This window comes from Manacus candei, unplaced genomic scaffold (genome assembly GCF_025592945.1).
Source record: "Manacus candei isolate 608988 ecotype Guabito, Panama unplaced genomic scaffold, ASM2559294v1 h1tg000008l, whole genome shotgun sequence".
Taxonomy (NCBI): domain Eukaryota; kingdom Metazoa; phylum Chordata; class Aves; order Passeriformes; family Pipridae; genus Manacus; species Manacus candei.
Window position 1 is genome coordinate 24,658,561 of NW_026138056.1, and position 21,159 is coordinate 24,679,719.

General features: G+C 40.2%; 1 protein-coding gene across 1 annotated transcript in view; it reads left to right on the forward strand.

The window, feature by feature from the left end:
* Positions 1–1,278: 1,278 nt before the first annotated feature.
* The window catches only part of SULF1 (sulfatase 1), a 121,310-nt gene continuing 101,429 nt past the window's right edge, over positions 1,279–21,159 (forward strand). Inside the window, exons 1-2 of the mRNA XM_051768451.1 lie at positions 1,279–1,617; positions 2,015–2,296. The gene's annotated coding sequence lies outside the window, so the exon portion shown is untranslated. The remainder of the gene's footprint in view (positions 1,618–2,014; positions 2,297–21,159) is intronic.

The following is a 21,159-nucleotide window of genomic DNA, read 5'->3' on the forward strand; positions in this document are numbered from 1 at the left end:
GCTGTGAGCTGAGTTGCATTTTAGCCAATGAGTCAGTACGCAGGATGATACAGCACAAATCTGGGGGCTTTTTGATATTCCATATTTCTGATCACTAATGATTTTTAATGCAGTTATTATACAACACTAGTAATGGAAGTACAGCTAAAGAGAATGCAAATGAGTTTAATAAAGTCTCCAGGGCTTTCTGAATATGTAAGGTTATCCAGCCTGTTTACAGACCACAGTCTGGTAGAACGAAACAAAATCAAACCAAACCTTTGCCCTGAAGACATAATTGGCAACATTAAGAATCTTACAATACCCCAGGGACAGTAGTTGCGTCCCTACTTCACCACATATTATTGTCAAAAATATTGTTCAGCTGTTTATTTATCTGGAATTAGCAGATTAGGGAGTAGTGTTTTAGTGGATACCCAACATCTGTGACAGCAGTTTCAGAGTAATAAACTGAAACAGACACTGTATCATTACTTTGGGGAAGAATCTGAGCAAATGCAAATGTGACCACAGTTTCTTCTTTTTCCTTTCTTCTCCAGGTCAGCTCTGATAACAGCTAACGGGGCACAGACCCCAGCTCTTGAATCTCACTTTTTATTAAGTATTCGCTTTGCCACTAGTCCTTCAGCTTCAGAAACACCCTTGTGTAAGCCAAATCAACATTTCAAGACTCTCATATGGCTTTCATATAGCTGGGCAGAGTGTGTCTTTTCACAATTGCAAACCTTTCTTCAACTTGGATGTTAACACTTTCAGAGTAACTTTTAATGCCAAAACGATGTCCTTCCCTTTCAGTTCAAAGAAAACACAGCATCTATCATAATGTGAAATGTAGATTTAATGCAAGTGTCAAGTCAGGCACTTGGTAATGAGGTAAAAACCCTCGAGATTTTAAATCTTCTGCGCTATCTTATTACAGGGAGGGGAAAGGAAAGAACTGTTTTTCTGTGTCCCTTATCTACCCTTCCCGGACATCTTCTATAAATTAGTGGATTTTTCCTGGCAGTGTCCCTGAGAGAAAGAGGAAGGTGTGATAATGTTTGCTTTGTGGCCGAGGGAAACTGAGGTATAGACTAGACACAGCCCAGACCTGCTGCGGCACTGTCCGGAGCCCCCAGCCCGGACTGGGGTGGTGACGGGTCCCCAGGAGAAGGGCGGCGATCCTGCAACTGCGGCTGCATCCCGCAAGACAGCTCGAGGCGGCGCGAAGGTGGCGGAAGCGGGTGGGGAAGGAATGGGGGAAGCAACAGGCTGGTGGCACCGCTTCCCGCGGCAGGGGGCGGGAGGAAGGGGCGCGGGGACGCAGCGCGGGGCCGGAGCTGTCAGACCAGCGCAGCGGGCGCGGAGCGGCCGCTGCAGCAGCCCCGGGGCGGGCGAGCAGCGAGTGCCGCTGGGCGAGCGAGCCGCTGGGCACGCCGGGGAGCCGAGGCGCTTGACCCGCGTTCCGGGAAGCGCGGGCTCGGGGGGAAGTACTCGCAGATGTCTGTGTGCAGGAGCAGAAATATCTGCCCTTTGGATTTCCCCTTTTCTACCCTCCTCGCCCCTCGGTTTTACTCCAGCCTCTCTCCGCCGTTCTCCCAGGAAGGCTGGAAGCAGCCAAGGGGTAACCGCGGCACGGTAAGGAGTTGGGATTTCGGGATGCAAATGTCACATTGCCGTGCAAACGGCTCCCGCAGTAGCACTTTATCAGGATTTCAAGCTGCATTTTTTATCTCTTTTAGAAAAGCGTCTCTCGGAGGGCATGGCCCTCAATAGACGCGCCATAAAAACACTTTAGTGTTGCTCTAGTGCTGCTGTGCATCCCACTGCGAGGGGGTCCCAGTGGTCCTTTGGGAATACAAGGAGTCGTAAGAAGTTACACAACTGGCCACCAGACTAATCCACTCCCTCTACCTTCCCGCGAGTACCTCCCCCTTCTGCTCTTTTTTTCCATAGCAGCCCTTTTTCAAAATCTCAGGTTACTTTGCTAAAGAGTTCTCAGTCCTATAGTTTCTGCCCTTGTCTCTGCCTCCAGCTCCTTAAGAGCCACCCAACCCCAGCGATTGGATTGGGCAGCCCGTCTTGACACACCACTGTGCTGAGTGCTTGAGGACGTGTTTCAACAGATGGTTGGGGTTAGTGTGTGTCATCACACTCGAGTGGGGATTAGGGGAGAGAGGCAGCCTTGCTGGAGCTGTGTGGTCTTCCCCAAGTGTGAGCTGCAAGCAAAAGAAGAAACACCTAGCTTTGGGGGAGAAGAGGGAGCAATCGTTTCCAGCAGCTCAGAGGGAAAAGTAAAACCCCATACTTCGTTCAGGTAAAGTAAAAGGCACCTCATGCCGGTTTCTCTATTTTCTTTTTTTCCTTTTTCCTTCACGGTTTTCAGAGGAATGCTAGCACAGCACACTTGTCAAAGCCAGTTGCTGCTGCCTTATCAATGCTGCTATTGTACGGCTGACAGATAACAGCGAGCAAAGCCTGACGCTTGGCTGTCTTCATAGAGCTAACACTCTCAACGCCGCTAAGGTCACGCTTTCGGAGGTGTATATTGGAAAATCTCCCTGGGAGCGGTGTATCCCAGCCCTGCGGGTGCCTCCTCCACCCGCCCCCCACCGCCCCGCAGGCACCGCTCTCCGCTCCGCACACACGTGTGTGTCCGCAGCGGCGCGGGCGGCGCGGCAGCCGGGCACGGGTGGGTCTTGTGGCTGCGGGTACAAACGCCTCCGTGTTCCAACAGATCCGTGGTCGGGCGGGAGAAGGAACCGCGGCAGAGTATTTCCTAGGCTTTGAGGAGGATGCTTCAGTAGTGTGCAGCCTGTCCGGGGCTCAGCTCTGAGGCAAACCAGACCGTTTTGAAAGTGCGTTTGAGGTGTCTGTAAAGTTTGAAGACTCCTTTATAGAGACCTGGCTGGGCTTCTGATGATCGGCATCGAGATGGTTTGGCTTACACATGGGCTTAAACTTAAGAGAAAATCAGGAAAGTAGGGAAAGGCAGGGTGCAGTGTAATGCTGCTCTTGCAACTGTAGCAGAGCAGATGGATGTAATTCATTTGCAGATCTGTGTGTGAAAGTTTTACAAGTCATTGAAAACTAAGTAGCATCACTATAATGGATCATTAAAGTCTCACTATATTTATAGATTCTAAATTAGTGATCTGAAGTGTTAATTAAAAGTAAGCAAAAATTTATGCTTAGGAAGGAAGAGGGGCAGAAATGTAATTAGAAATTAGTTATGGAAGTACTCTGCTATCATTTTCATTTAATTCCGCTATTAAGTTCATTGATGTCTAGAGCATGGGAAGCCCAGCAAATTAACTAAGAAGTCAGAAATGTTATCACTAATTACAGTATGTTAGCTTATCAGAGAAGATGTTCTCATTGTTTTACTCTAAATCATCTAGATGGAGAAATTAGAGGATGGGTTATTTTCCTTTTATTTGCTTTTTTATTTTTTTCTTAAATAAAAGATTTGCTGTATATATATATATATATGCTATCTTCCTGTGCAGAGTAATGAAATTATTTGTTTCTTCTGCACTATAACAGATCTTCACACTAACTCTCACATACCTGTGGTGCTTATGAATTATTGGCCTCCTACTTGTGAAAGAAATCTAACACTGTCCTCACCACTTACAGGTGAGATATTCTATAAATAATGCTGTATATAATGTGTTCTGAAATAAGATCTGTTTAGTAGGCTGAGCAAGGGGATTTATAGCTGGTGCTTTGTGATTTTGGCATTCAACTGTGTAACAATGCCCATAAACCCATGTTTTGGGTTGCACATATATTTTTGCCTCAAACGAACTTTTTTGTTAACTTTTTCTTTTTTTTGAAGAGACTATTTGGCCCCTTTACAGGTTGTTCTTAGCTTGTATTTCCAAACACACTCTTTAGTATGAATGTATCCTCAGAAGTCATCCACAGCAATTTGAAACAGAGAATTACCTAAATCCCTAAAATGACTGCACAACCAGACCAGGGCTTATGTGAATAAATCTGACCATTTTGAGTTTTCTCTCACTCCACACTTTCTCATTGTAAAAAGTGATGGAAACTTTTACAAGCTTAAAATGAAAAACAAAACCAAAGGAAAACCTCATTATGACTCTATGTTAAAGTCTTGTATATTGGATTTCTCCTCTTTCTCCCAGTGTGTCCTGTGAGAAGCCCAATATGCCAGCTTCAGAACTGGGAGATTTAGTCTTCCAAAGCTAAGGCGCAGCACTGTGAGCTGCACAGCCTGCTGCTGTCACTGCCTAACTGAAATGCATCCCTCTTTGTGGGTCAGATGATTTATAACAAACCATATTTTTTCAAGAAAGTACGTAGCTAACTACACATGGCCAGCTTGTTATTGTTTTACTAGAAAGAAAAAAAAAAAACTAGTTTCTCTAGCACTGCCAGAAAATCTTGCTGAGAAACTAGGAACAGCAAATCATGTTTTTCCTTCCTTTATAATGATGGGGCTGTTTAAAAGACAATGCCCACGGGGCAGTCCAGCTTCTTGTCAAAATGTAATCTACTGTTCCAGATGGTAAACATTCAAAGACATATTTATGGTGACTTCTGCATACCTTCCTTTGACATTGGCTTTTTTTTCTCTGAGAGCACTTGTGCTGGGTACACACATGAAGTTCCCATTAGCATCCTAGCAGCTGTAAAATTGTTCAGAACTCACAGAGATGTTCCTCACCATGAGATAAAAATAATCTGAGGAAAAGATCTGAGACAGTACAAGTTCCACGATGCTCAAGGTAAAAAATTCCAGAGGTACAAAAAGATCCATAAACTGCTGCATGAAAGCTGTAACACATTTTTGTTGCGGCTAATTCATCTTTGCTTGATATGGAATGCTGAACATACCAGGCATGTCTGTACTATCAACTTGTTTGTGATGTGAGGGAACCTGCACTGCACAAAAGCTGATGCGCTTCTTTTTCCCCCAGCTAGTGAAGACTAGGTGGAATACTTATTGTCTACATAGAGTTTTCAAAGTGTCACCCTTTTTTTTTTCCTCTTACTGCTCTGAGCAGTGAGGTGGAGCACAAGAAAATGTTTTCCAGCCAGAATGTGTTCTGCCCTGAATTGTCTTAATTATGTGTCAGTTTATTGCTTGTCAGAGGCTTCCTCTTCTTAGCACTTTATAATCGAGGTGGGTGAGCTTGTTCCATCACAATATGCAACTTCAATTTCTGCTTCTTGGCATGTCTTCTTGGCCTTTCATTGATTTTTGTCTCTGTTTCAGAGGAAAAAAATTAATTATGATTGGTGTAATTTCACATAGAAAAAATCCTCCCTTGGTGAAGTTCCAAAGGGCATGTAAATACACCTTCAAAAACTAGGCTAAATGAGAGGTCGTTAGGAAAAAAATTGCAGGTAGAAATCTAGAAATATCCTTGAGATGGCAAATAACAGTATGAAAATTATTGTAACAGCTCTCATTTCAATCAGGAACTGATAAAAACAGTTTATTTAAAATGTTGTGATGTTGGGTACAGTGTTCCTAAATGTGGAAGCCATTATAAAATGCACACTCAGTGAATGTTAGACAGCTATGGAAAAAAATATATTGAAAGATTTGGGAATTCTTTTTTGGCTAGAACACTTCATTGCAGGCTATTTTGACTGTTTGCAGGGTTTTTTTATCTAGCTTTGTTTAACTTACATCCTGCACTTGATGTTATATATTTATGACCAAACATTCATGCAGGATCAGGAGTTTGAGCGTTGTGATATGTCAAGGCCCATTCTAACCCAGGCGAGGCCGGCACTTGTCGCAGATGTCATGGGAGTCATGGGTTCCATGATTTCCTTAGCTTTAGAAAGAGCTTTGGGGGATTTGTGTTTGAGTGAGAAGGCAGACTGATGCGATAACAATTGAGAAAGCTCCTTTCTGAGAGTCTTGAGAGCTGCAGTGTTCAACAGAGAACGAGGGTCCCGTGACAACTCTGCGGTGACACAGAAAGAATCCAATTAGTGGCCACTCCTGCTGTTGATACTAGATCTCTCCTAAAACATTTCCACCATTACCACCCTCATTGTAATCCCATCCACGGCACTGATAATGGGATCAAGAGTGTCTTTTCAGAATGCCTGTTTAAATTTTAACTGCTGTCTTTGGAGATTTTGAGGATATTAAATTAGGAGGCACTGAATAGCCCAATTCCAAGAGAGCTACGTGACACACGTGTCACCCAGTAGTTGTCTTTCTCATACTAGAATTTCCTAACACCTCCATCACAGGTAGAGCTGCTGTAAGTGGGCTGCAGATGAAATAGGGGGGCATAATGAATAATCCATTGAGTTGTGGCTGTCCCTGCACTGCAGTTACTTGTAGACCTTGTCCCTGGGCAATTACACATGTGGAAAGCAGCAGGAGAAGGGAGTTGGAGGTAATACAGTCCCTTTTGCTGTGCCCTAGTAGTGACAGCAAGTCAGCCTGCTTCTCCCTTTAACAAGTCTTAAATCATCACTCTGCCTTCCCAACTGCATCAGCAACATAATATTCCCTCCCGCTCCCCTCAAGATTTTTTTTTTGTCTTTCACTGTTCTTCCTCCAACACTAATTCACCATTTCCATATGATCAGAGTGCAGTAACTCTACTGTTGTTTTTACCAAGTAGGGCAAGTCATGCGCTGTCATGTGCTTGGAGAGGATGCTGTAAAGTGGAAAGACTCAAGGCTCTAAACAATGTCACCTCGAAATGCAGCACAGTGATATATGAATTGCCAAACCAGACACTTTTTAACTGAATTATTTTAGTATCTTTCTATTATGTCAGTAGACTGCTTTTGAGAGCCTTTGCAAGATCTTTGTTTAACATTACTTGTTCATGCTCAAAAGTTACTGTTAACTGTGAGGGTAATTCCTTTTTCATTTTTGGTGTCTTAAGACTTTTACTTTCTGAGAAAACTAATGCTTGTTTCTTCTTATGGTTTATCCACACAGCAGATTTGGTATCAGTGATTTTCCCCGAACTTTAGTTGTCACTTGTAGAATCTGCTTAAAAGTTTGGTAAGCCTTTGTTACTGTGTGTGCTCTATTAATCCTGTAGCTCTGAGCCTTCCCAGTCTTAACCATTACTAGTGATTTGGTTACAGTGAAACATTTTTTGTAATAGTTGACCTTTACACCCAAGATTTTATCATGATTTTCTTGGTTTTTTAAATTTCTTTTATAGCAAAAATTAATTTACAATTAAATATAATCCTACATTGTAAGGATTATATTAATCCTGCCAAGTTGATAATATTGCTGGAACTCTAAAAAAAAATACTCCTTTTCACCAATTCATCACATGCTAGTGTGACGATACTACCATTATGAACTGGAAGATTTCTAGATATGGTACTGTGCTGTGGAAATCCAGACTGTTTGTAGATCAATGCTAGATTATCCATAGAATATTTCATGGAGTTTCTAAATGGAAGCAAAAGACTAGAAAGTCAGTGATGTTGTATTCTAAAAGAAAAACCTCTCCTGGTGCTGTCTGAATGTAATTATGGCACTGCATGTTGCCTTTTCTCTATGATGTGATTCGAACCCATCTTAGCAAGGAGAGTTGCTGCTCGACAGCAGCTGTATTTTTGTGGTGCTTCACAGGAGGTGAACTCTGTTTGGAAAGCCTACAGAGAAGATGGGGAAGCTTTTGGCATTGGAGTTCTGGAGAATAAATGTAACAGGGAGCTGAACATAGGGGATTGTTTTTCTCAAAAGTATCCATTAAAACAGAATAGTGGTCTGTTCCAGTATTGTAATTGCAATGTGCCAAGATGCTCGTTATTCTAACATGTGCACTGTTTTGTCTGTTTTCACTTAAAAACAGAAAAATGTGTTGTCAAGCACATAAATGTCTGCAAAACTGCCAACTCTCCTGACTTCTATCAGTAGTCTCAAGATATTTAGCCTCTTTTGTAAAGTTTGGAGTGTTAGAGTCAAGATATAATGTGAGAAGTTCAGATCTCTACTTTCTGTTTTTTTAAACCTAATCCTCCTGGTTGCTGAGGTAGCTGGCTTGCATGCAGCTCCAGAAACATGAAGGAAACTAACAGAAATCCCAAATCTCCCTACGTAAATGCATGCAGGCTGTGTGAGCATGGTGGGTTTGTGCATGTCATGCCTGGCGATTAAAAAAACACGGTTTTTTTTCCTGAGGTTTACCATCATCAGTTCCCCCTGAAATTTCTGATCGGTTGTCTGATAACTCCCATTTTGTTAAAGAGGTTTTATTGCAACAGAGGGTGAGGTTTCTTGCCTCTTCTCAGATGGTGGAATAGCTTGCTGCCCTGGAGAAACCCATCCTTGATCCTCCCATCCTCTGCCTCCAGCAGTGTGTTCCCATCTCCTCCCTCATGCCAGGTTTGGCTCTTGGCTCACCTCCTGGCATGATGAATGAGCTCACCAGAGCAACGGGAAGCTGTGTTGGCTGCCTGCCTAGGGAGTTGGTTCATCTCAGCAAGTGGACAGGGGATCCACATGGTACAAAGGTACAAAGGAAAGTGTACAATGGTGGCTTGGGGTGAGGGGGAGAAACATGGCCAACACTTTAGGGGAGTGTGAGCTATAAGATACTCAACCATGTGGTGACACCTCACCCTGCAAACTGGGGCACTGTGTGTCTCTGCAGGAGAAGGCATGATGACTGTGCCAGTGTCACCAGGAGCAGAAGGCTAAATGTGCACTTTTAACAAAAGTCTATCCATTTTCATTTAGAGGATTGCTGTAGTGCCGCTCGGAATATGGAAAGTCTTGCCTACTGTTTTTGACTTTCTAAGTCAACAAATAGACTTTGGAGAGAAGCTAATAAACAGTGTGGGGAGAAAAGAGGAAAGAAACAGAAGTGCCCGCTGAGCTGCTGCTTTAAAAAGGTGAATAAGATTCTGAGGGTGGGATCCAGTCTGCATAGCCAAGACACTTGTGGTGCCCCTTGCGTCTTAAATACTTATACAGCAGCTACCTAAAGGCATGTTTTCTCTCTGATTAATAGAGTCTCCCTGAAGACCTCCAGGCATTGCAGTTAGGCAAGCAGGATTTCCTCCTGGAAATCTTCGAAAGCACCTACCTCTTTCCGTAGGTGAGGATGGAGCTTACATACTTGCTTTGCCAGGGTTGCTAAGGCACTTAAGCTGGAAGAACTGGATATCATCTTGGGTTTCTTGGTTGGCCCACAGATTAACAATGCCGTGGACTAGCACTGTCTGTATTTGAACAGCTGTGATGTAATTCCTATACAGCTCTTTAAGGTGTATCCTATCCTTTCCAGAGAAGAATGCATGAAGCAGGCATTTCATTTGAACGTCAGGAGATACGATTCACCTGAAGAGACTAGGATGCCTAGATTAAGTGTAATTGTGGTATTGACTGTAGAAATGAAACACTGTACTCCTCCGAACTATCACTCCTTTTACTGCTGGGTCATGCTGACACAAAAAAAAAAAAAGACAGCTTAGCCTTTTCTTTGTAAATTATGTAATTTACTGGGAACTGTTTTAAAAATCACCCAGTGTTGTTACTTAAAGAGTGTCTCAAAGGTCTGTGAGGCAGACAAAGCTTAGGGGGATCAGAGATGTTGTTCATACCTGCAAGCAGTAAAGATGTAGTGAGGAATAATGGATGATCTTAAAGGAATACAATGTTGGACAAAGAATGGAAGAAAGACAGAAATATAAAATATTCAGGACCCATGTTTCTGAATTTACCTATGCTAAATCCAGAAATATGAAATATTCAGAACCCACGCTTCTGGATTTACCCATACTAAATCTTTTGAGCATTATCTCCCACCGACTTGGCTGCCAAAGGGCATACCAGTCACAAATTAGAGAACAGCAGAGTAATAATAAACTGAACATCCTGCAAATGATCAGCACGGGATACCTTTTAACTATCACTTTTTTCCAAGGACTTCAAAAATGCTAACAGTAATATATTTTAGAACAATATTTGGGGTTTGGTAACTTCTTGACAATGAGAAGTATACATTAAGCCAACCTTTGTAACAATGTTTAGCAAAATTTCTCATGGTGTCACTCCCCACTATATTATTTTACCTGTAACACCTGAATTGTTGAATGTGTCCTTAGTAAAGCACATGTGAATTTACCATGTCGTTACCTATTTTACATCTATAGCCAATTTATGAACTGAGACTGTAACACTATCTGCTTGGCCACCGGGAGGTGGTAGGATTTAGGGAGACCATTATCATAGTTAGACCAATAAAAATGTTCTGAAAGTAACACAAATTTATCTGTCAGGCATTCCAGTAGTTTCTTTTATCTCTATATCTGTAGAGGGTTGGCATTTCTCATCTCACTGTAAACTTTAGTCCATTCGCGGTATATAAGCTCATGGAGGAAGGCTTCCTGGGCTCTACTGCTCTGCCCTTCAAGTTCTAAGTGCAGAAGGCCACTGTGCTTGTTTTTTGGTTTCCTTCTTCTTGGTATGGAGAATTCCTCTAAAGCACAGATCCTCTGAAGTGAGGAAGGGTAAAATGGAGAGACTTTGAGATATGCATGGTCAGGGATCACCAGACTCCTCAAAAAAATAGCAGTTCAGCATAGGAAGGTGTGCAGCTATAGAGAGATATTGAAACAGGTACATCATTTTTTAGATCTTTTCCATCCTGGGCAGCTCACATCCAGTTTTCCCTTTCACTAAATTACTCTGCAAACATTTCCTCTCCGCAAATTTTGCACTGTTTTGCACCTAATCAACTTGTGAAGGGTTTGAGATGCACTATAACCATTTCTCAAGAAATAGCTCTGTTTTACAGCTACTTGCTTTGTTCTTGGGTACCATGGATACCTATAACATAAAGAGGATGTCTACCAAGTCCTCTGAATCCTTTAGACTGGATAGTAGTTGCCACCATGGTCTGCAAAAGCCAGATAAAAGAAGGGTGTGGCTAACTAGAACCGTGCTGTCTTGGGCAAGTGACACTGTGCAGTTATATCTTGATGTTGTCTGTTTTGAGGAACCCCATCTACCCTGTATGTAAGCCTGGAGAATTCACTGCTCTTTCTGGTAGCTGTACAGCATTTGCAGTGTGAGAATATCATATGGACTTTGTATATTTCTCCTTTTGTGTGCTGTGTAAGAATCCTTGGTCTTTGTTAAGAAACCCACAGGGTTATTGGAGAGAATCGTGTTCTTAGGAGCTTGAACATATCCCTGTGTTGAGTGAGTTCTGCAATCATACTCATATACTTATCACACTGCTTTTGGGTGCTGGTTCAAAGTCACTTTGAATAAAGCTGTTTTCCACATACAGTGTACGGTTTAATGAGGTCATCGATATGGGCATCAGCAGCCTAACTTCGGAGAGTGATGCTACTGCTGTGACCTGTCTGCTTCACTGCTCTGCTGCAGATTACTCATGGAGTGCATGCACCCACTTCAGGAGATCCAGAGCAACATCCAATGCAGAGCAAATTTTAATTTGCCACAAGAATATTTGCCCTTCAGTCAGAGACAGTTCAGATAATGAGCAACAGTAATTCAGCCCTTCTGCATTTGCTGCAGTAACACAAGCCTGTACTGAAGCCTGAACTGTGACACTAATGCTGCCATGACAGGGGAACACCCGTGTATTAAATCTGGTAGCTATTTGAACTATTCACTAGTTTTTTTAGTCTCCAACCACCAGTGGCTGCCAGAACTGCTCCATTTCCTGGCCTACAATAGAAGAATATGTTGGGCTTTTCAGTTCAGAATCAATCTCAGTAATGTATGTATTTATGAGTCTGTGTGTTTTTTAAGGCATACTTTACTGTCAAACAGCTCATCTCTAAAAAAGGTGTTGCAGTTAGTTTGAATGAGAGCCTAACAGAGGGAGGGCAGAGCAGGTCTCCAAGAATGTCTCCACCCCTCTCTTCCAGACCTTGCTGAGTCACATCTGGTATGAAATGAGGAGCCCGTGTCTCAGTCCTTATCTTCAAAGCTCTGTGTGGGCCACTCATTGAAGAAGCTTTTTGCCCCACTTCGTCATGAATCACCAACATATATACTCAATAGGAACAATGTTACTGAACAACGAAGGATGAGAATTGAGATGGTCAAGAAAGTGCCATGCTGATACTATAGGGAGAAGCATCACAAATGAGTCTGAGAGACTAGGCAACTTCTAAAACAGACAGAGTAGGAGTCTGTTTCATGGCTGACAGACATACCAAAGTAACAGAGACCAGAATTGGTGAGCAGAGCATGGAAAGAAAATACATTATTTTTCTTTCTCAGTGGCATTTCAGTGTGCTTGTTGCACACATCTGTTGATCCATTCACATATCAGTCTGCTGAAAGGTATATTTATCTGTTCTTCCAGGAGAAATCCCAAGTGTGGTGTGGTGTTGCACCTTCAAACATTTCTAGGGCATTTACCATGTATTATATTCTGTTGTCCAATACCTATAGTTGCTGTAATGGACATGAGGAGATCATAGTGTCAAAGTAGAGCTAATCTGTTTTCTAAGCAGTTTGGAAATTATATACCTGTAGATGTTAATTTCCATCTTACTTTTTTGTAGTGCTGGAAGAAAATTCTTTCTTCCTTAGAACCCTCATGTAAAACAAAAATTTTCCACTTTGATAAAGCCACATATGCCCTGAGAACCGTTCAGCTTAGAGTATATGTATGTGGAAGTACACAAGTTGGATGATTACCTTGTGCACCACCAATTATATAGTCTGCAAAGACTAAAGCTTTTATTTCTCTTTTGCTGTTTCTTATGTGTCCTTCATATTTTACCCCATTTTGTATACAGTACACAAACTGTTTTCCATTTACACTTTTATCTTTTGATAAAAAGATACTTTAAGATCTTGTGTTCAATGCTGTCAGGAAACTGCTTTAAATGAAAGTGTGGAGTGATGTGGAATAGTTTTAATGAAGGCTAGAAGGATGTGAACTTAATCTTTTTCATAGGAAATTTTTTTGTTCTGTTCCATCCTGTGCCCTGCTTAAACACATTGGTCTTTCTTGACCTTTTCCTTGATGAAGGATGAGTGGGAAATATCTTGGCTGCAGCCTTTCCAGCTTGACCTGAAAGACTTTCCACAACTCATATGTACTGTCCCTGCTGTGGACATTCATCTTTCCTGAATCAAAATTGTTGGATTTTCAGAGAGAAATTAATAGCTTGTGGCAATGATAATGAAGTGTCAAGCCTTCCTCTTTCATGTCTCCAGCTCTATTTTGCTAGTCCTCTTGCTAGAGATTAACAAATCTCAGGAAAAAAATCTCAGTTTGGTTAATGGGTTCCTTCCAAGCGTCATCTTCATTGGCATTAAGAACAAATGTAAAGAATTGCTGTATTTGAAATTTATTAATATTGAGTGCGTTCCTTCTGCAAAACCCTAGAAATATTGCCATGTTTTCCATCTTTATCTGGGTATCTTTTCTACCTATTGTAACATACATAGAGGGAGACAGAATGCTCTTGGCTAGTGAGGGGTCTATTCTCGGTCCTTGGTGTGCTCGCTGCAAAATACTTTGGCAATTTCCCTGTAAAAAAGTTTCAGAGACAGCAGGAACTACATCCTCAGGACGCTGCTGCTTTTAATGGACAGGCTGTCATGTTCTTCAGTTACCACACTCTTGAGAGAGGTAGGTCTGAACACGTCTCTTGCTCTCAGTCCCAGTAGTAACCATGGTAGAATTTTGCAGTTTGGTATGTCTCCATTTGTTATGGCACATCAAACTGTGTCCATGGAGCTTTGTTATAAGACACACAACAATCTGCAGTGGCAGTGTGAGAACTGACTGTAGTGCAGGGAAAGTCCAGCTCATCTCCAGGAGGAACAACCTCAGGTTCTCACTGCAGGGCAAATGCTCCATCCCTAAAATATCTTGATCATCCTCCACTGAACTTTTTCCAGTTTACCATTGCTGGTTTTATACTGCAGGTCCCAAAATTGAGCACAGTACTGTAGGCGCCATCTAATGAGCTCTGAGCAAAGGGACTTAGCATCTGTTCTTGCGGAATTCCATTAGGTTCCTGATGGCCCATTGCTCCACCCCACCTAGGTCCTTCTGCCTAGCAGTTCCATCTTGAGGAGATTCACTGCTACCTCAGATGTGTACCATTCTCAAACTTAATGACAGTTGCTTATCTTGCTTAAAACACTTGCTCTCAAGTTGTTGTTTTCATTATTTTACTTTAAATTAAATTTTATTCTTGATTTTCATCCCGAGTTCTCAGTGGCTTTGAATAAACTGGATATTAATAAAAAGCAGTATATTAAAGCAATGCCCCATTCCAGCTTGTAGTTTGTTCATGATGTATGCAGTTGTTCTCAACTCACCTTTAAATAGCTCTTCCAGTCACAGGGAGCTGCAGATATTTCTCCAAAATACATTTTCATATGATGGTGCTCTTCCTCTTTTTGGCCAGCTGTGTCACGTTAGACATCCTTAAGAAGACCTTCTTCAAACAGTGCCTTTCAAATTCAGTGGTTTGCTGTGCAGTCCAACTAAACAGTGTTGAAGATAGTATTTAAAACATATAAGCTAAAACTATGCAAAATTTTTTATTTTAAGTTTAGGCTTTCTTTTCAGTTATGGATTTTTATTGTCTTTTGCAGAAGTTTGGGAGGAGTTTAAATAGACTTTGTGAGTCCTGAAATAGATGAATTTCAAACAACTGCACCCTGCAGTCTGGAGCCCTTATCTTCAGTGATATTAGTGATATTATTTCCTCTGAGTACCTTGCTGCTCTGTAGCAATGCTACTTTTGGCATCCTCATTTTACTTGAGAACCCACAAGTTGTCAGTTCTCAGTAGTGATGGTTCTTATATGTCTCTATAACTTTAGAACTGATCATTATCACAACCTAATTTTAGTCCAACACGCATATCCTATTGATGCGTGTATTGTCCTTATGAAGTTATTTTAAAATTCTGTTTGTTGCCAGATGAAGAGTTAACCAACAAAGCTGAAAGGTATGAACTTAAAACATACAAAATCTGAAGCCAGAGATAAGGATATATAAAATGGAAAAGCTGGAAGAACTTATTTATTAATATAATAGTGTATGCATCTTCAAAATCCTACATTGTGGCCTTGAGTTTTACTGGTGAATTGATACTGTGCTATCCTGTATGCCATGATATTAAAGGAAGAATACTAATACCAATTTTCTGGCTTTAAACTTCAGGAAAAGTTAGCAATGTACAATAAAAAAGCTGAATGAAAGAAAGGAGACTTGAGCTTTTAAGATCAAAAATAGCTTTTACAGCTAATAGCTTTCACAGTTCTCCCTTCTTCATATTGCTGGAGCAACTCAAAAGATACACAGCTGTTAAGAAAGCCTCCTCCTTAGAAGAGGAGACTTAATGTTGCTGAAGCTTGAATATAATCTAATTTAGATTTTGTGAGTGGGACATGGAAGAAAATGGTCTTAGTAAGAACTATTTCCACCATCATGTTTTAATAATGGAAGTGAATGTTTTTTCTCTCTGTATTTTGGGGGGGGGGGGGGGGGGTGAGGCAGAACAACAGAAATATCTGTATCCTTACTACCTGTGTCCATAGCATTAGAATATTTAGTGTACCTTTCACTCTTTTGGACATATTTAACTTCAGGAATTTTCCATTTTTAAGTTCATTGTAAGAGCAACAAAATATACAAATTACACTAATATGAAAGAGGCAGTGCAAACTATAGCTCCCAGCCAATCCACAAGTTCTTTTGCATCCATCTTTAGTTCACCTCTGCCAATATAATAATATAAGATTTCAACAAAAGAGCGTGTTTTTCCTGAGAAACAAAATTTCCTAACACTCTGTATTATGTAATGTTCTGAGAACGCAAAATGTCTGGTTAGACTGATAAGTCACCTCTTTGACTTATAAAAATATATTCACATGGATTACTAAAGCGGTTTTGCTTAAGGATAATGGTGTAATAGATACAAATTAATCCCATAATTCCTTAAACCTCAGTAAATATATTGCAAATGTTTAGTGTCTATTGTGGCAACATAAAGCAGAACTCTTAATTAGCCTAAACAAAACAAATCATAGGAGAGTTTTAAAATCTGTTTTGAATTTCAGAAAAAAACCTCATAGATTTGCCTTATTATTTTTTTTTTCACATCTTGAATCAGACGCGAACAAATGCGTTTGTATGTGTGTGTTTTCCCCAGAGCACTGAGAAGAATGTCGTGTGAGAATTATCTTTTCCATTCACAGTCATGCTGCTATTTGGTCACATTTCAATCCAATGAAAGAAAAAAAGAAGGTAGGGGGAATTGAAAGCACAGCGCAACTGCTTAAATTATTTCAAACTTCAATGGTGCTGCAACCCTTAACAGAAGGCAGAGCTCAGTTGTGTCTATGGAATGGTTCCACATTTCTCAAAAAAAAAAAAAAAAAGCTAATAAAAATTTTAAGGGCATTAACAAGCTAACACAAAAGATATATTATATATAATTATTTTTCTTTCTGTCTTTTTGTGGTGAACTTGTGCTTTCTCCGAATCAGAGAGGCAAGTTTCCAGCAAGTAGGCTTCCTTCCCTCCTTCCTTGCCTTCATGTTTCACTTTCCTAAATTGTTCCTTAAATATTTAAATTAAGGCCATCTTGCTTTTTGACTCATTGATTTTAGTGACCTTGTTCTTTGTGTTCAGGAGACGATAAGGAGTGGTCATGTTTCAAGTCACACTGACTTTGTTATTTCAAGTGCTGAAATATAGGAAAAGTCTGTTTTATTAAATCCTGAGTTATTTTTCTGTCTGAAACAACCTTGTCAGTAGTTTGTGTGTCTTACTAAACAAAAGGCTGAAAAAATCTACCAGAACAGTAAGGCACAGGAAGATGCTGATATTTTATCAACTAAGAAAGCATACAAAATACATGAAGGGGGTGGTGGAGCAGAACATTTTTTAGATGTGACTTGATGAGGGTGCACTTGATCTCACTGTCCGTGTCACCAACAAAGATGTTGAATGTGCGGATCCAGTACCAACCCCTGAGAAACACCACTTTGCTCTCCATTTGGACATAGAACCATTGACCCCAACCCTTTGAGTGTAACTATCCAGCCAAGTACTTATCCAGCAAGTTGTCCATCAATCAAATCCACGTTTCTCCAGTTTAGAGGCAAGGATGTCATGTGAGACATTATCAAATGCTTTGCACAAATCCAGGTAGATGATGTCAGTTGCTCTTCCCTCATCCACCAATGCCGTAAGCCTTCTGATTAACCTGAATTAGGAAAAATTGCAAGTTATATGTAAAGTGGCTTGCTGTATCAGAGCTGAATGGAATATTTTCTGTTATTTTAGATTGTTTAATGTATTTCTGTTACCTACTACGTTGGCTTTATTGTATTTTTACTTCAATTCTCTTAATGTTCAAATTTTTACTTTTGTTTTTCTATGTTTATGTTAGAAAGCACAATTTGTCCTTTATTCTTTTGAAGTTAAGAGCTGTGTCTAGTTTTGGCACCAGCTAGCTAGCTAAGCACTGGGAAGCAGACTTGAATCCTCTAGCCAGTGTTTTTTCACAATGTAGCAAAATAGATTCTTGTGTCAGGCTAACACATTTTTCTAAAATGAACAATCAACTACTACAGTAATTTTTAGTTATATCCACCAAAATCATGATGAAAAATTAAGTTAGCAGAGTCTGTTATCTCAGGAAAAAAATATGTATTCGATTTTATCTAATTTAAGGGGTTTACTCATGACTGTTAAAAGCAGTATTTACTCTTCAAAAAGGTGACAACAAGAAGTTTTCTTCTCCACCTTCTCATCCAGAAATGGGGGTCAGGGGTCATTTTTAGGACTGATGCTAAATTGCCCCTTGCATATCCGGTATATTCATAGCAAGTAATCTTTAGCAGTAAGTGATCAAAGCCCTTTATAAATTAGTCTACTGAGATAATCCTATTGAATTATGAATATCTAGAAGCATATGAGATCAGTTATAACTGTCACTGTTTTGCATATAGAAATAGATGTTGTAATGATCTGCATAGGCTGGTCAATTGTTTTTTTAAACAGCAGATGTTTCCATTGCTTTGGCAATACTGCTGCATGAGTAATGAAGTCCGTAACGTTCATAAGTTGCTGGCATTTCGTGCCTTTTTACTACTCTGTCTTCTGAATCTATTATGAGCAAGGCTACATGGCATCATCACTGCAGTACGGTAGTGGGAGAGCTCTGTGTACGCTGGAGGTCCCCTATGTGTCAATAATGGAGCTTGAGTTCTGAGAAATACTAGGACCTATCCTTATCCAGAAGTACTTTTTGCAGTGCCTACTGAAGGCAATGGGAAAGATGAAGCCAGAGGAGAGTTGAATGCTTGCATAAATTGTAGTTGCTCAGACTGCTCTGCAATCATTCTTATAGATGGTCCAGGAAAAAAAGTATTGGATAACTAGAATTGGATTCTCCTGTCCATTTATTGGAAATTGTGAAGTCAGCCACCAAAATGTTTTCTGGGTCATTCTGTTTTCAGTGAATTACAGCTGCAATCATCTTGCACTTCTAACTTGTGTATAGAATATTTAAACCTTGGAAATGCAAAAGTACTTTATGCACACAGAAATCACTAAGTTCACCACTGGAATAAAGTTGTTTCTGACTGAAATTGGAAGCTGGTGCATAAGGACAGTCTTTATACATCATTTGTCTGAGGAAGTAATGAACATGTCTCTGGCTGAGTCTGTAGAAAAATGTGGGTCTAGCATTTTCCTGTTTTCTGAAAGACCTCCCTTCTGGCATGAAACTGAGTACATAAATTTAGGTCTGTCTGAGATGAAGTGAAACACACATAACACTCCCTGCAGTCCCTCAGTCTTCCTTTGGAGGCTTTGTGACAGTGTTTCTTTTGTGAGATAAGATCATTGCATCCCCAGGACATGGTAACAGCCACGTATTACCACTTCTGGAATGATTTGGAAAATGTTTTATCACCAAGATATCACAAGTATGGAAAAAGTCCTGCACATAGTAAACCCTCCTATTGGTTGTCTGTGTTATACAGGGAAGATTTCTCTCAGTGTCACACACAGACCTACACTCTCTCAAATTCCCAAACAATATGCCATCCAGCAGTATCTAAACTCCTGCTGTTCAAAGGCAGAAACAATAAATACTAATCTTGCATTACAGTATGCTGTAAGCCTTTCTTATCCTGGGATGCTATTAAGTCTCCATCCGTACATGTTGGAAATATGTTGTGGCAAGGTTCCTGACTAAGGCTGTATTCAGAATTTTGGTAGTAAATGGTGTACAAAAACCTGAAGAAATAAAATGAAAGAAAAAAAATTAAAATTCTCCTGCAATATGTTTAAAGACAGCAGCATTTAAAGAAAGGAACAGGTCCTTTTTCCATAGAATAAAATTATGGCATAACATCCTCTCTGAAGTTAAGTCATAATGAACTCTTTTGTGCACCTACTGGAAAGTGTTATATTTCTGTATGCTCATGAATGTGGAAAACAGGGATCTGGAAACTTTGACAATGGTAGCTACCATCTCCATGTGTATTTTTCTGCTTTGTATGGACTTGTTCAATGCCTACTAAGGTAAATGGAAAGACTCCTGTTGATTCCGGTGCTGTTAGACTCATTCTTCTGTATATCATTCAAGGGCTTATTTCATCATCACTTTGCTTCATCACCTGATATTCTTACTCTTTTTTGTGTAGATAAGGAGTCAGTGTTTCACTCCAACTGGTGTGATTAGGTGATTCTTGATTTTGTCTTATCCATGTACTTGAAATTGGCATCTTCAGTGCAGTAGAGAGCAAGAAAGAAAAATAAAAAAGTCGTGTATTTATCACAGTGAAAGAGGGAGATATTTTTAAAGGCTTGCTGACTGTGAGCAGGAATGATGGGAGGGTTGTTTTTTAAGCATCTTCCCTCTGTTTAATCATTGTTTTCTTCATTAGCTTAGTTTCAGCTTGATAATTTGTTTTCTTTATTTTCTTTGCTGTTACTTACTTGGCCATTAGAAAACCCTTTCCTTTCAAAAGTTCTTTGCCCAAATTGTTTCCCATAACAACAACAATAATGGGGAAAAAATACTCCTTTAAATAGCAATTCGGTTCATCCTTTGGTACTTATATGCAGTCACTCCTTCAGTGGGATTTGCACTCACATAACTGAAGCTAAAAATCTGTCCTTGTGCATCACAACCTTCCCCCATGTAACTACATGTAACTACAACAAGGAACTGTAATAAAACAGAGTAAGACTTCATTTATGTTTCAAAACTGAGGGAATAGTATGGTTAATCATCTCTTAGTGTTTGCATACCTATCCTTCCTTCACATCCTCTTGTACTGTGGTTGATGGCTAATCTTTCGTTACATCATGTGCTTGAGACTTGGTCTAGCTAATAGACTAAGTGGAAAAAAATGTGTCAGTTATGACTTCTTGGCCTTTCATTATATCACAGATTTTGCTGTGGGAAAAAATTGTTCTAACACTACTGTTCGTTCAACCAACTCCTGTGGGAAGGGGCCTGGGGCGCTCACCCATCCCTGGTGCTGGTCACCCAAGAGTTATTGCACTCAGAAGGTCAGCAGAGCATTGCTGGCTCCTATGATGTGGTCAAAGGAGAGCTTATGTGGCCACTGGGACAGATAAGTTGTGTTGAGGGTGATCGACTATGAGAGTGCTTTTATTTAATTCCTAACCTCTTGGCCCAGGCAATATACATGCCCAAGAGTGCTGAGGGTGTCCAGAGGGAAAGACAAGTCTTCACTAATTGTCCATAACTTTATATGATATTAATGGTATATGATATTAAAAAGATTCAATAGTAGCTAGTGACAATGTCAAAGAAACCTGTCAGTCTGATTATGCTAGCTATTACTGCCCTGATTAAAAAAAAAATGGAAAACAAACAACAAAAAAAAAATTATTAAAAGCTGGACAGATAATCTTTCAAATATAGAGAGGCAAAACCACATATTAGGTAAAACAATAATAATATTAATTTTCACTTCTCCGATTATTTCATACCTATGTAGTTTTTTAATATTAAGAGTGTTCAGTCTAGATTCTGAGCTTAAATTTTCAAGGGGAAATCATGGAAGACCTATTGGTTTTCACAGCCACTACCAACTTGAAAACCTAAAAGCACACTGGTTTGTATTTTGATTTATTAGGAAGCAGGCTTAAATGAACTTACTGGCTGGAATCTAAATAAGTCATGCTGT